The following is a 12668-nucleotide window of genomic DNA, read 5'->3' on the forward strand; positions in this document are numbered from 1 at the left end:
GATTTTGCACATACAATTTACATACATACAACAGTGGGAAAGGGGGTGGAACTAAACATTTTTTTAGAACAAGGCAACGTTGAAGGATCACATAATAGGAGGGAGCTAAAAAGCAGGAACAGAATGCTAAAAAAAAAAAAAAAAGAGGAAGTCAGCAGACATGCGTTCGATTAGTGAATTTTAATTTTCGAAAGCATCTTTAAAAATGTTTTGGGAATAATTATTTTCTGTGAGATGCAGGTTTGTTTGTTTTGTTACTTCAAACATTTTGATTGATTTTATCAATAAGTCCAGAAGTACACAAATGTGAACAAGTCAGGGTTTGGACAAGCCGTACAACATCATCATAAATCTTGATTAGCAATAAACGAAACATAGTATAACTAGTCAGTTCAGAACACAAATCCAGCGCTCATCATTGACTGCAAGGATATGTATAGGTACAGAGAAAGAGGTTGTTGAAATGGCAGTTATGCAGATAGATAATTTGTGAACTACACTTCTCCCTCCATATTCATGGTTTCAGCACTCGCGGTTTCGCTTATTCGCGATTTTTCAGCTTTCAGCCTGAAAATCGCTGCTTCCCAGCTTTCACAATCGCTGCTATTATTCGCGATTTTAATATATTAAAGGATGGCTGTTACAAAAAACCCCGTAAATAACATATAAAAAGTTATTTGCGTTTTTTCTGTATTCGCAGTGTCACCTGCCGGGGTCTCTAGAAGCTTGCGAAAAGACCACCGACAGGTGGCAGCACGACCCTGGCGTGGCTCCCAATGTGGAAGACCTCACTGGTGTCCCAATACTTTGGCCTTCGCAACAATAAAGCACAGCGAGCCAAGTCAAATCAAAAACAATGTTCAAAGTTTAATTTGTCACCAAAACACAATGATTAGAAAACCAAAAATCATATAAGGAAGCACTAGCGTACACTCTTCCTTTGGTTCCAAAAAGAAACACACAAAAAACCAGATTTCTATCTTTCAAACAGTTCAATGGAAGAACAGCAGTTCTTAGGTTAGGTAAGTTCACAGTCCAGGTTCTAGGGCTCCACCCCGCACTGAACCACAGTCTCAGCAAGAGAACACAAAATTAGTCCCAAAAAGTAAAAGTCCTTAAGAATACTCTTGAGTCCTGGACTTTTAATCATATAATCTGGTTTCTTCACCAGGCACTTAAATTTCACATTGTAAAACAAACTTCAATCATGAAAAGAAAAAATAAAACATTACTGCAGGCTCTAGTCATTCCAGCAACAATCCGTTTCCAGTCTTTCCCACTGTTGGGCAACAGAATTGCTGGTTCCCCTTTTTATTACATAGCTTTAACAAGCTCCCTCTGCATCCCACCCTTAAGTCTTCGGGGCTCCAACCCCAATTCTGTAAGTCCTTTGAACTTAAATAGGTAACTGGGAAACTGCTTCACAAGCCAGCAAACTTCCTTCAGTTTCTCTGGGCTTTTGGCACAGCTGGAGTGCAGCAACGTAATCAGTGCTGGTGCAGCACTGCTCTGAGCTTGGCTTTGCACACCAAACAAGAATAGTTTTTATCAATTTTCACAACTATATTCTTATGCACCCCCGTACCTCTAGTACTTAGTGAGAGGCTGCCAAGCTCACATCCATGGCTTCCTCGTTGTCAGCTTCAGGCATGGACCATTCAGCCGTGTCCATGTTTTCTGGCATACCCAGCTGCTCTGCTGGCTCCTGAGCAATGGAATCCTCACACTCCATGGGTTCCTGAGCGGCCCGGAGAACCTTCCCTGCCAGGTCCTCGTGTGCAGCCTGTCTTACTGCCTTGGAGAGCTGCTTAAGAGTCTTTAGGCCACACTCTGTACTAGGTGTGTGTGTGCCTGACTTTTGTGCTCTTAGGCTTCCCCCAGGTTGCTGGGCAGAATACCACTGGGAGCCTGATTAAACCTCTTAATGTAGCTGGGGTTTTTACTGGGCCGTGGAGCTACCTTGTATTCTGGCTCCTGATCAGGTTCAGATGGCTCAGGATAGGCAGCTCTGCTTTCGGTATCCCCTGCCTGTTCATTCTTGATCACTCCCTGGTCTCGGGCACAGGGTTTAGGCTGGGGTTTCCCTCGGACATAACCGTCTCGGGGAGCGGAAATGTCCAGCAGTCATGTTCCGCCCTTAACCACCGCGAATACGGAGGGAGAAGTGTACTCTCTTTTTTTTCCATATATGAATATTAACAGATTTGAATTTCTTTTGAATGCCTTGAAAACGTCAGCTTTCTGCATAAACACAAACTAATACCAGCAGTGGTGTAGTAAAGGGGGGCAGACCGCCCTGGGTACTGTCTTGGTGGAGGTGCTGGCACCTCTCTGACCCCATGCCACGCTCACGTCCTCCCTTTACTACACCGCATACTTCTTTAAAATCTTCACCAGCGTGAGCAACTAATCTAACCTGATGCTTGTGATGGCCTGGTTCCTTCTGAAATCACTTCCGGGTCGTGGGGCCAGGAAGTGACATCAGATGGAAAGCCAATGCCAGCGTGAGCAGCAGGCCAGAGAAGCTGCTTGCGCTGGCGAAGATTTAAAGAAGTACGGGGGTGAGAAGGGAGGGTGTAAGTGTGGCATGTGGATGTGACAAGAGCAGGGGATTGGCGAGGAAGGCGCGGGGTGTGTGGAGAGGAGGGCAAAGGGGGGTGCCACTGCCCCAGGCACCTTCCACCTTTGCTACGCCATTGAATACCAGCAATATTTTTAAAATGCTGACCACCACAGGCAGAATTAGCCCCAGATATTTGATGCCAGGTCAAGTCCAGGAACTAATATCTGTTGTTCTGGCCACCTAAACTTATACTGGTCTTAGCTAATTGATTGGGATCCACATAAGGGATGCAAATGCCATCTGCTTCCCAATTCCCCCCTCCCCCTGATGCTGATCCTTCTCCCTCTCACTTCTGACAACAAGAATGGCCAATGCCCACTCACTGCTGTCCATCTGGGCTCCTTTTCCAAAATAGCTGCACTAACCTCTTGACAGTGGGGGTTGGAGAGAAAAAGATTGGCATCGTAGGGGAGAACACCAGGAGGCAGATGTTGTAGCCTGGAAGTTAACCAGACACTGGCCAATATTCAGACAAGTGCCCAATTAACATTGTGGCTAAAGCTAAAACAGCCCATTTATAGACTTGACCGTAGCCCCTTGTTTAATAGTTAGTGGTCTGAATATGTCCACTATACAGTTAAGATCAGACTCCTCCCAGGCTCTGCCCAAGCTCCACCCATGAACCACCCTGGTACTACCCAGGCTGTATAGAGGTGATATTCAGCATTACTGTCCACCTGAGCGCTTAGCCTGCCTCTTTAAATTGTTTTGAATAGTAGATAAATAGGGTTAAAAATTAACATGTAATAGGTACATATACTAAAATGTACCACTGCATTACCAAGTGTTAACACGTCTTAGCGTGCATTATTTACTGCAGGTCAAGGGGACCAATTTTTTTTATTATTAAAGATAACACACGTTAACAGCATCACTTTAGTGAATCTCACCCTGTGTGATTTGTACTGGGTCCAGTGACGTAGTAAGTAGGGTGGTCCACCCAGGGTGCCGTCTTAATGGGGGTGCAGGCACCCATCCTCCTCTCTACTCCCCTACTCCTTCCTAACCCCCCCTGCCGCAAACACTTCTTCCGTCGTACCTCTTTAATTTTCCAGGCATTGTTGCTCATGTCAGTGTCGGCTCTTTCTGATATCACTTCCGGGTCCCGCGCATAGGAAGTGACGTCAGAGGGAAAGCCAACACAATGCGGGCAGCAAGTTCATGATACTACTTGAACAGGGAAAATTAACGGGGAAGGGGAGAGAGCGTGCACGGCGGGGGGGGGGGGATCGGGAAGGAACAGGGGAGGTGGAGAAGAGGGCGGGGAGGGGCACTACTCACCCTCACTATGCCACTGACTGGGTCACCCATGAGTTTGATATTTCAAATAAAGCCATTACGTATTTCCAGACCTATGTATGGAGTTAAACTGATTCAGTGGAGGTTGTCCCCTCCTATCCTCTGGGTTTTATTTATTTTTATATCTTTATTCATTTTCATTCTAAAAACAGTGCATTCAAAAATTGCATAACACGTTACCTGAAAAAGCAGCACTTATATCCATCAGTGAAATATATAAGAATCATTTTCACCCCTCCCCCCCTGATTTTAATATATTCAAGATACCCATACAATAGTACTAATAGCTCATAAGTAAACCAGTCCCTATACATCAGTGGTCTCAAACTCAAACCCTTTGCAGGGCCACATTATGGATTTGTAGGTACTTGGAGGGCCTCAGAAAAAAAATAGTTAATGTCTTATTAAAGAAATGACAATTTTGCATGAGGTAAAACTCTTTATAGTTTATAAATCTTTCCTTTTGACTAAGTCTTAATAATAATATTGTCATTTATAGCTAAAGAAACATATGATCAAAAAACTGTTTTATTTTACTTTTGTGATTATGATAACAATACCGAGGGCCTGAACATAGTACCTGGCGAGCCACATGTGGCCTCCAGGCCGTGAGTTTGAGACCATTGCTATACATTATCCTTCTCCCTCCCACCCACCCCCCTTCCCTGGATGTAAAAAGTATAACCAAAAGTAAAGGGAAAAAACATTCAATTAGAATCAATAAAATTGGTCAATGGATCCCCCACGTCAGATTAAACCACTTAATATTACCCCTTTGTTCAGACATCATTTTCTCGTAACGATAACATAAGCATATTGAATTCCACCGGGTTTTATAATATTGCCTGCATTCACTTGTAGCCTTTCTCATCATAGGGAGGCAGAGCTACCTACTATACTTCTTTGACAGCTTTCAGGCTTACAGGCAGTATATGAGAAAATAATACATACATAAAGTGCTCATATGCAGTTGAGGAGAGTGTGGTGCAGTGATTAGAGCTACAGTCTCAGCAGCCTGAGGTTGTGTATTCAAACCCTATGGCCCTGGGCAAGTCACTTAATCCTCTACTGTCCCAAGAACATTACATAGATTGTGAACCCACTGGGACAGATAGGGAAAATGCTTGAAGTGCCTATATGTAAACTGCTTTGAATGTGGTTGTGTAAGTACAAAAAGGCAGTACAGTATACAAGCCCTTTATCCCCTAGTAAAGCCAGGATGTGGTCAGTATGCAAAAGTATAGCTGAGTAACCCTAATATGTAAGAAAATGTTGCACTGTATGACCTTTTTTCCCCAAAATTATTGAAAGGCTCCAGTATATAAATCTATTGGAGAGTTGTTAGCCACTTGAGTAAGAGAGTTACTATTTCTAAAGCTCTCATAGGCCATCCTCTTCTTCACTTGGGTTTTATCTGGCCTAATATACTGGCTCCTATTAGACAATAAAAACAAAAACTGTGGATACAGATGTTCTGGAGATAATTTATTAAACACTGAAATATAAAACCATGAAAATTCAATTTAAAAAGTACAATGATAAAAAATACAGTGATAAAAATCTAGCCGGACACTACACGGTCGGTGTTTCGGCGAAGCTTTCCATTAGCAGGCCTGCGAGCAGAGATCGGTCGGTGACTCTTATCCCTATTAATCGCCATTTCCTGCAAGGAGCACGTATTTAAAGACAATAGACTGTTTTCAGTCCAATTCTTTATATGTGAGTTTGCAAACCATTGGACCCCTGAGGAAGGCGTGTTCGCCGAAACACGGACTGTGTAGGGTCCGGTTGGATTTTTATCATTGTACTTTTTAAATTGAATTTTCATGGTTTTATATGTCAGTGTTTAATAAATTATTTCCAGAACATCTGTATCCACAGTTTTTGTTTTCATCGGTGGATTGTTCTCACTGTGGATCATTGGGTCTCCCCATATTTCTTTGTTGTCCTATTAGAGAATGACACGGGGACAAATTTGTTCCCATCCCCGCAGGAACTCAATTTCCCTGTCCCATTCCCATGAGTTGTGTCACTGTCCCTGACCCTGACCCTGACCCATTCCTATAAGCTGTGCCTTAACCACACAAGCCTCAAACATATGATTTTAAAGTGTTTGAGGCTTGTGCAGATGAGGACAGAGCTTAGGCATCGGTGGAATGAGGCATTATGGCATCACAATCTGAGCTCTAGAATGTTGCTACTTATGGTTTCAAAGTGTTTGAGGCTTGTGCAGATGAGGACGGAGCTTGCAGGAATGGGGCAGGGACAGGAAAAGAACTTGCGTGGATGGAACTGGAAAATTAGTTCCCATGGGAACGGGGAAAAATTTGTCCCCGTGTCATTCTCTAGCTCCTATCTCACATGCCTTTTCTCCGCCCCCTAACCATGCCTACCTTTCTGGTAGGTATCATTAGGCATCGCTAGGTATCTTAAGAGTTCCACTTGGAACTCTTAATTGGTAATTTTTTTTTATGGCTGAAAACTGGCACTGTCAATTACCACACCAATTAAGCCAATTAATAAAAAAAAGTTGCACGCGGATTTCAAAGTTAGGCATTGCTAGGTTTCCTTGATTAGGCCACCTAGTGGCACCTAATGTAGGCATCCTATACTGAATCTGGCCCTAAGGGTCTTGTCCAAGATTGCAAAGAGCCAGAAGGGGATTTAAACACTGGTTTCCTTGTTTTCAAGAGTATTTGTCTAAGCTGATGGATTTATATACTGTATATCTGTGTTAATTATGACTTGAACTAACATGGTTAACCAGATAATAAGTATAAGAACATAAGCATTGCCTCTGCCGGGTCAGACCAGGGGTACATCATGCCCAGCAGTCCGCTTCCGCGGTGGCCTCCCAGGTAAATGACCTGTAAGTTTTCCACCACCTAAATTATTTATACCCTAATCATTAAATAACCTGTATAGTAACCCTCTATCTATACCCTGCAATCCCTTTCTCCTTCAGGAAGTCATCCAATCCCTTTTTGAAACCCAATATTGTACTCTGTGCTATCACCTCTCCTGGAAGCGCATTCCAGGTGTCCACCACCCTCTGAGTGAAGAAGAACTTCCTAGCATTCGTTTGGAATCTCTTTCCTCTCAGTTTTTCTAAATGACCTCTTGTTTTTGATGACCCCGCTAGTCTGAAGAATCTGTCCCTCTCCACCTTTTCTATGTCTTTCATGATTTTATAAGTCTGTATCATGTCCCCTCTAAGTTTCCGCTTTTCCAGGGTAAAGAACCCCAGCTTCTCTAGCCTTTCAGCATATGAAAGGTTTTTCATGCCCTTTATCATCTTTGTTGTTCTTCTCTGGACCCTCTCGAGTATCGCCATATCCTTCTTAAGGTATGGCGACCAGTATTGGACGCAGTACTCCAAATGCGGGCGCACCATCGCTCGATATAGCGGCAGGATAACTTCCTTTTGTTCTGGTAGTGATACCTTTTTTGATAATGCCCAACATTCTGTTCGCTTTCTTTGAGGCCGCTGCACATTGTGCCGTTGGCTTCATCGTTTTATCCACCAATATCCCCAAGTTTTTTTTCTATGTTGCCTTCCCCCAGTACCCTCCCTCCCATCATATAGCTGTACATCGGGCTCCCTTTCCCTATGTGCAAGACTTTACATTTCTCTACATTGAAGCACATCTGCCATCTTTTTGCCCACACACTCAGTTTGTTCAGGTCCTTTTGTAGTTCTTTGCATTCCTCAACAGTTCTGACCCTACTGGAGAGTTTTGTGTCGTCCGCAAATTTTATAACTTTGCACTTCATCCCTGTTTCCAGGTCATTAATGAATATATTGAACAGCAGTTATCCCAGCACTGACCCCTGTGGGACACCACTCACGATCCCTTTCCAGTCAGAGATAGTGTCCCTTTACTTCTACTCTCTGCTTCCTGTCCGACAGCCAATTTTTGATCCATCTGTGCACGTCCCCTTCCATCCCGTGGCTCCACAGCTTCTTTAGTAGGCACTCGTGGGATACCTTGTCGAAGGCTTTTTGGAAATCCAGATATACGATGTCTATGGGGTCACCTTTGTCCAGTTGTTCACTTATTCCCTCAAGTAATCAAATAAATTCAATTAAAATGATTACATATCTGACTTTGCTTGACGAACTTGCTGCACTTCTTCGAGGGAGTAAACAGGCAGATAGACAAAGGTGACCCAGTCGACATTGTATATCTAGATTTTCAGAAGGCGTTTGACAAGGTTCCGCATGAATGATTACTTTGAAAAATTGCGAGCCATGGAATTGAGGGTGAAATACTCACGTGGTTTCAAAACTGGCTGGCACATAGGAAACAGAGAGTGGGAGTAAATGGACAATACTCGGACTGGAAAAGTGTCACCAGTGGAGTGCCACAGTGTTCGGTGCTTGGACACATGCTCTTCAACATATTTATAAACGATCTGGAAATTGGCATGACGAGCGAGGTGATTAAATTTGCAGACAATACTAAGTTATTCAGAGTAGTGAAGATGCAGGAGGATTGCGAAGATCTGCAATGTGACATAAACACGCTCAAGAAATGGGGTGCAATATGGCAAATGAGGTTCAACATGGATAAATGTAAGGTGATGCATGTCGGTAACAAAAATCTTATACACGAATACAGGATGTCCGGGGCAGTACTTGGAGAAACCCCCCAGGAAAGAGACTTTGGAGTACTGGTTGACAAGTCGATGAAGCCATCCGCGCAATGCGCGGCAGCAGTGAAAAGGGCGAACAGAATGCTAGGAATGATTAAGAAGGGGATCACGGACAGATTGGAGAAGGTTATTATGCCACTGTACCGGGCCATGGTATGCCCTCACCTGGAATACTGAGTCCATCACTGGTACTACTCGAAGAAGGACACGGTACTACTTGAAAGGGTCCAGAGAAGAGTGACTAAAATGGTTAAGGGGCTGAGGAGTTGCCGTACAGTGAGAGATTAGAGAAACTGGACCTCTTCTCCTTTGAAAAGAGGAGACTGAGAGGGGACATGATTGAAACATTCAAGATACTGAAGGGAATAGACTTAGTAGATAAGGACAGGTTGCTCACCCTCTCCAAGGTAGGGAGAACGAGAGGGCACTCTCTAAAGTTAAAAGGGGATAGATTCCATACAAACATAAGGAAGTTCTTCTTCACCCAGAGAGTGGTGGGAAATTGGAACTCTCTTCCGGAGGCTGTTATAGGGGAAAACATCCTCCAGGGATTCAAGACAAAGTTAGACAAGTTCCTGCAGAACCGGAACGTACGCAGGTAGGGCTGGTCTCAGTTAGGGCACTGGTCTTTGACCTAGGGGCTGCCGTGGGAGCGGACTGCTGGACATGATGGACCACTGATCTAACCCAAAACGGCAATTCTTATGTTCTTATGTTGGTTCCGCAGCAGCAGCAGCAAGATTAATAATGGCAATATCGAAATATGATCACATTTCACCTTATCTTCAACAAATACATTGGCTGCCAGTTGTTTTCAGAATTCAGTATAAAGCAGTAATGATTTGTCATCAATTCTTGTATGGTACTATACCTGAATTATTTAAAAGCAAGATGACCAATTTACCAAATAGATCTCTGTGCTCTGAAAACTCAGCTTTACTAAAAACAAATGCTATTTTGAGACCAGTAAAATGACCTTCTGTTGTGCAGGGGTTAAACTGTGCAACTCACTTGTCAGCCAATTACGAAAATGTTGTGATAATGGCAGCTTTAGAAAATTACTTAAAACGCAGTTATTTGGAAATGCCTTCTTCTCGATAATGATCCTTTATGCTCCTTGCTGAAGAATTTTTGTATGATTTTTTTTGTATAAGCCTTTTTGGCTTTTATTTTTCATAGTTGATTTTCTGAGAATTATTTGTTCATGTATTGTCTGATCTTACCTGTTTTATAGAATTATGTATGTAAAATTATGTTAAACGGTATAGAAAATTTTTAAATAAATAAATACCCTTAGCCAGAGAATGATACCTGCACAGTTTGAATAAACGCAAAGGAGGCTGAACTCAATTCTGTGACCTACTTCCAAGACATGCCTCAGGAGCTGAAATTTCAATTTTCTGCTGAGTTTAGGCATTTGTCTTGTTCCAACCTGAAATGTTCGCCTTAACATTCTATATTTAAATTTGCCACTTTCCACCAAACAGTCATTCCAATCTAAACTGTGCCTAAAAGCCTCCCTGTTTGTAGCATCAGTATTTCAACCATCCTTTCTCTTTTGCACTGTTAATGTGCATTGTGGGGAACCCATCTCCTCTATTGAATGGACAGTAGTATGTTCATGCCTTTCATCATTTCTATTGTTACATAAACACATAAAAATATAGAGTATGGCAGCAGATAATGACCATATAGCCTATCAATATGCCTATCCTTGCGCCCTATATAGAACTGCACTTAGCAGTAATTCCCATGTCCTAACATTGGGTGCCAGACATACTCCTGCTGAAACCTGGTGTAAAGGCTAACACCCAAATTGGGTGTGGAGACCCATTATGCTAACATAGAAACATAGAAAAATGATGGCAGATAAAGGCCAAATGGTCCATCAGGTCTGCCCATCCACAGCATCCACTATCTCCTCCTCTCTCCAAGAGAATGGGTCAGGGTCAGGGTCAGGGACAGTGACACAACTCATGGGAATGGGACAGGGAAATTGAGTTCCTGACCCATTCCTATAAGCTGTGCCTTAACCACACAAGCCTCAAACATATGATTTTAAAGTGTTTGAGGCTTGTGCAGATGAGGACAGAGCTTAGGCATCGGTGGAATGAGGCATTATGACATCACAATCTGAGCTCTAGAATGTTGCTACTTATGATTTTAAAGTGTTTGAGGCTTGTGCAGATGAGGACAGAGCTTAGGCGTTGGTGGAATGAGGCATTATGACATCACAATCTGAGCTCTAGAATGTTGCTACTTATGATTTCAAAGTGTTTGAGGCTTGTGCAGATGAGGACGGAGCTTGCAGGAATGGGGCAGGGACAGGAAAAGAACTTGCGTGGATGGAACTGGAAAATTAGTTCCCATGGGAACGGGGAAATATTTGTCCCCGTGTCATTCTCTCTCCAAGAGATCCCATGTGCAGGTTACATCCAAGAGTGTATCTTTAGTCACAGGTCCCGTTACAACAACTTCAAAGAAGCCTTTTTTGTCCACAAACACAAAAACAACCAGCTCGAGACCGACAAGGCAAAAAACGACACGACAATAGCAGTTCAATCCAATGTGTTCAACTTATCAAGCAGACCTTTAACATCGTCTGAATTAGAGCTCTTAAACAAAGGTTTATCTTATGTTCCAACTGTAAAATATAACTCTTTAGATACGCGGATAGGGTTATATAAATTTATGCGCAAGCTTAAATTAAAACATTTTTTTGAGAGTAGAAGTAGAGATGACACTGATCAAGTAAGTGAGGAGAATGAAGGGGATAATCAAAAAACATTAATTACCCCAAGACTTAAATCCAAGTGGTGCCCTCCTGGCCTAGTTGACCCTCACATTAAAGCTTTTGAACAGTTAGTTGAACGTGATCTTGCCATTCTAGAAACCCAACCTATTTTGGCTAGAAATAATTTAACATTAGCACAGAACAGCATTATGCAATTTGATGTCAGATAAAAATATAGTAATCAGATCTGCGGATAAAGGTGGAGGCATAGTGGTTATGGATGCCAGTGCATATACACGAGAAGCCTGGAGACAGCTGTCAGATGTTGCGTATTATCAACCTATTGATCATGACCCTTTAGAAGAATTACAGGAAATTATTTCCTTTCTATTAGTGCAAGCTTTAGAATCAGGGACTCTTACTGAAGGTGAATATAAATTTCTTATATGTCAACATCCAATTACACCTGTCATCTACTTTGTGCCAAAAATCCATAAATCTTTGATAGACCCACCGGGGCGCCCTATAGTAGCGGGCATAGGCTCCATTTTAGAACCACTATCAGAATTTTTGGACTTTCAACTCAAAGATCAAGTCCCTTTAAGTGCTTCTTATGTCAAAGACACTGCCTCCATGATTAATATTTTGAACACCTATCAAGATATTCCAGATCATGCAATTCTAATTACTCTTGACATAGCGGCCCTGTACACAAATATCTCACAAGAAGCAGCCGTTTTGATTATACAGAAATATCTGAGTCTTCAAGAATTGTCCACCAAGCGGATTGACTTTTTAGTCACCATAGCACGATTAGCACTAAGTAAAAACTATTTTGAATTCGATGGACATTTTTTCTTTCAAACTTGTGGCACTGCCATGGGAGCAAAGATGGCACCCACGATAGCATGCCTCTACGTGGCAGCATTTGAAGATCAACATCTATATCCCTCCCAGCACTTTCCAAATTTTTTATTATGGAAAAGATATATAGATGATGTATTTGCTGTCTGGGTGGGTACAAATATTGAATTAGAGAATTTTCTAGAGTGGCTGAATCAACAAGACCCCACGTTGCAATTCACTGCTCAATCTAACATTTATTCCCTGCCATTTCTTGATATGAGGATCTCTATTGTAAATGGGAAGTTCAGCACTTCTATCTATAGGAAACCAACAGACCGCAATAATCTTCTCAGATATGATAGCCATCACCCGAGACATCTACGTAGAAATATCCCTACGGGTCAGTTTCTCAGATTAAGAAGATTATGCTCATCTAGGACTGAGTTTGAGCATAAAGCTGAAGAAATGAAGGAGCGGTTTAAGGAAAGGGGGTATCCTACCTCCGTTATT

The sequence above is a fragment of the Geotrypetes seraphini genome, chromosome 10 (assembly GCF_902459505.1).
Source record: "Geotrypetes seraphini chromosome 10, aGeoSer1.1, whole genome shotgun sequence".
NCBI lineage: Eukaryota > Metazoa > Chordata > Amphibia > Gymnophiona > Dermophiidae > Geotrypetes > Geotrypetes seraphini.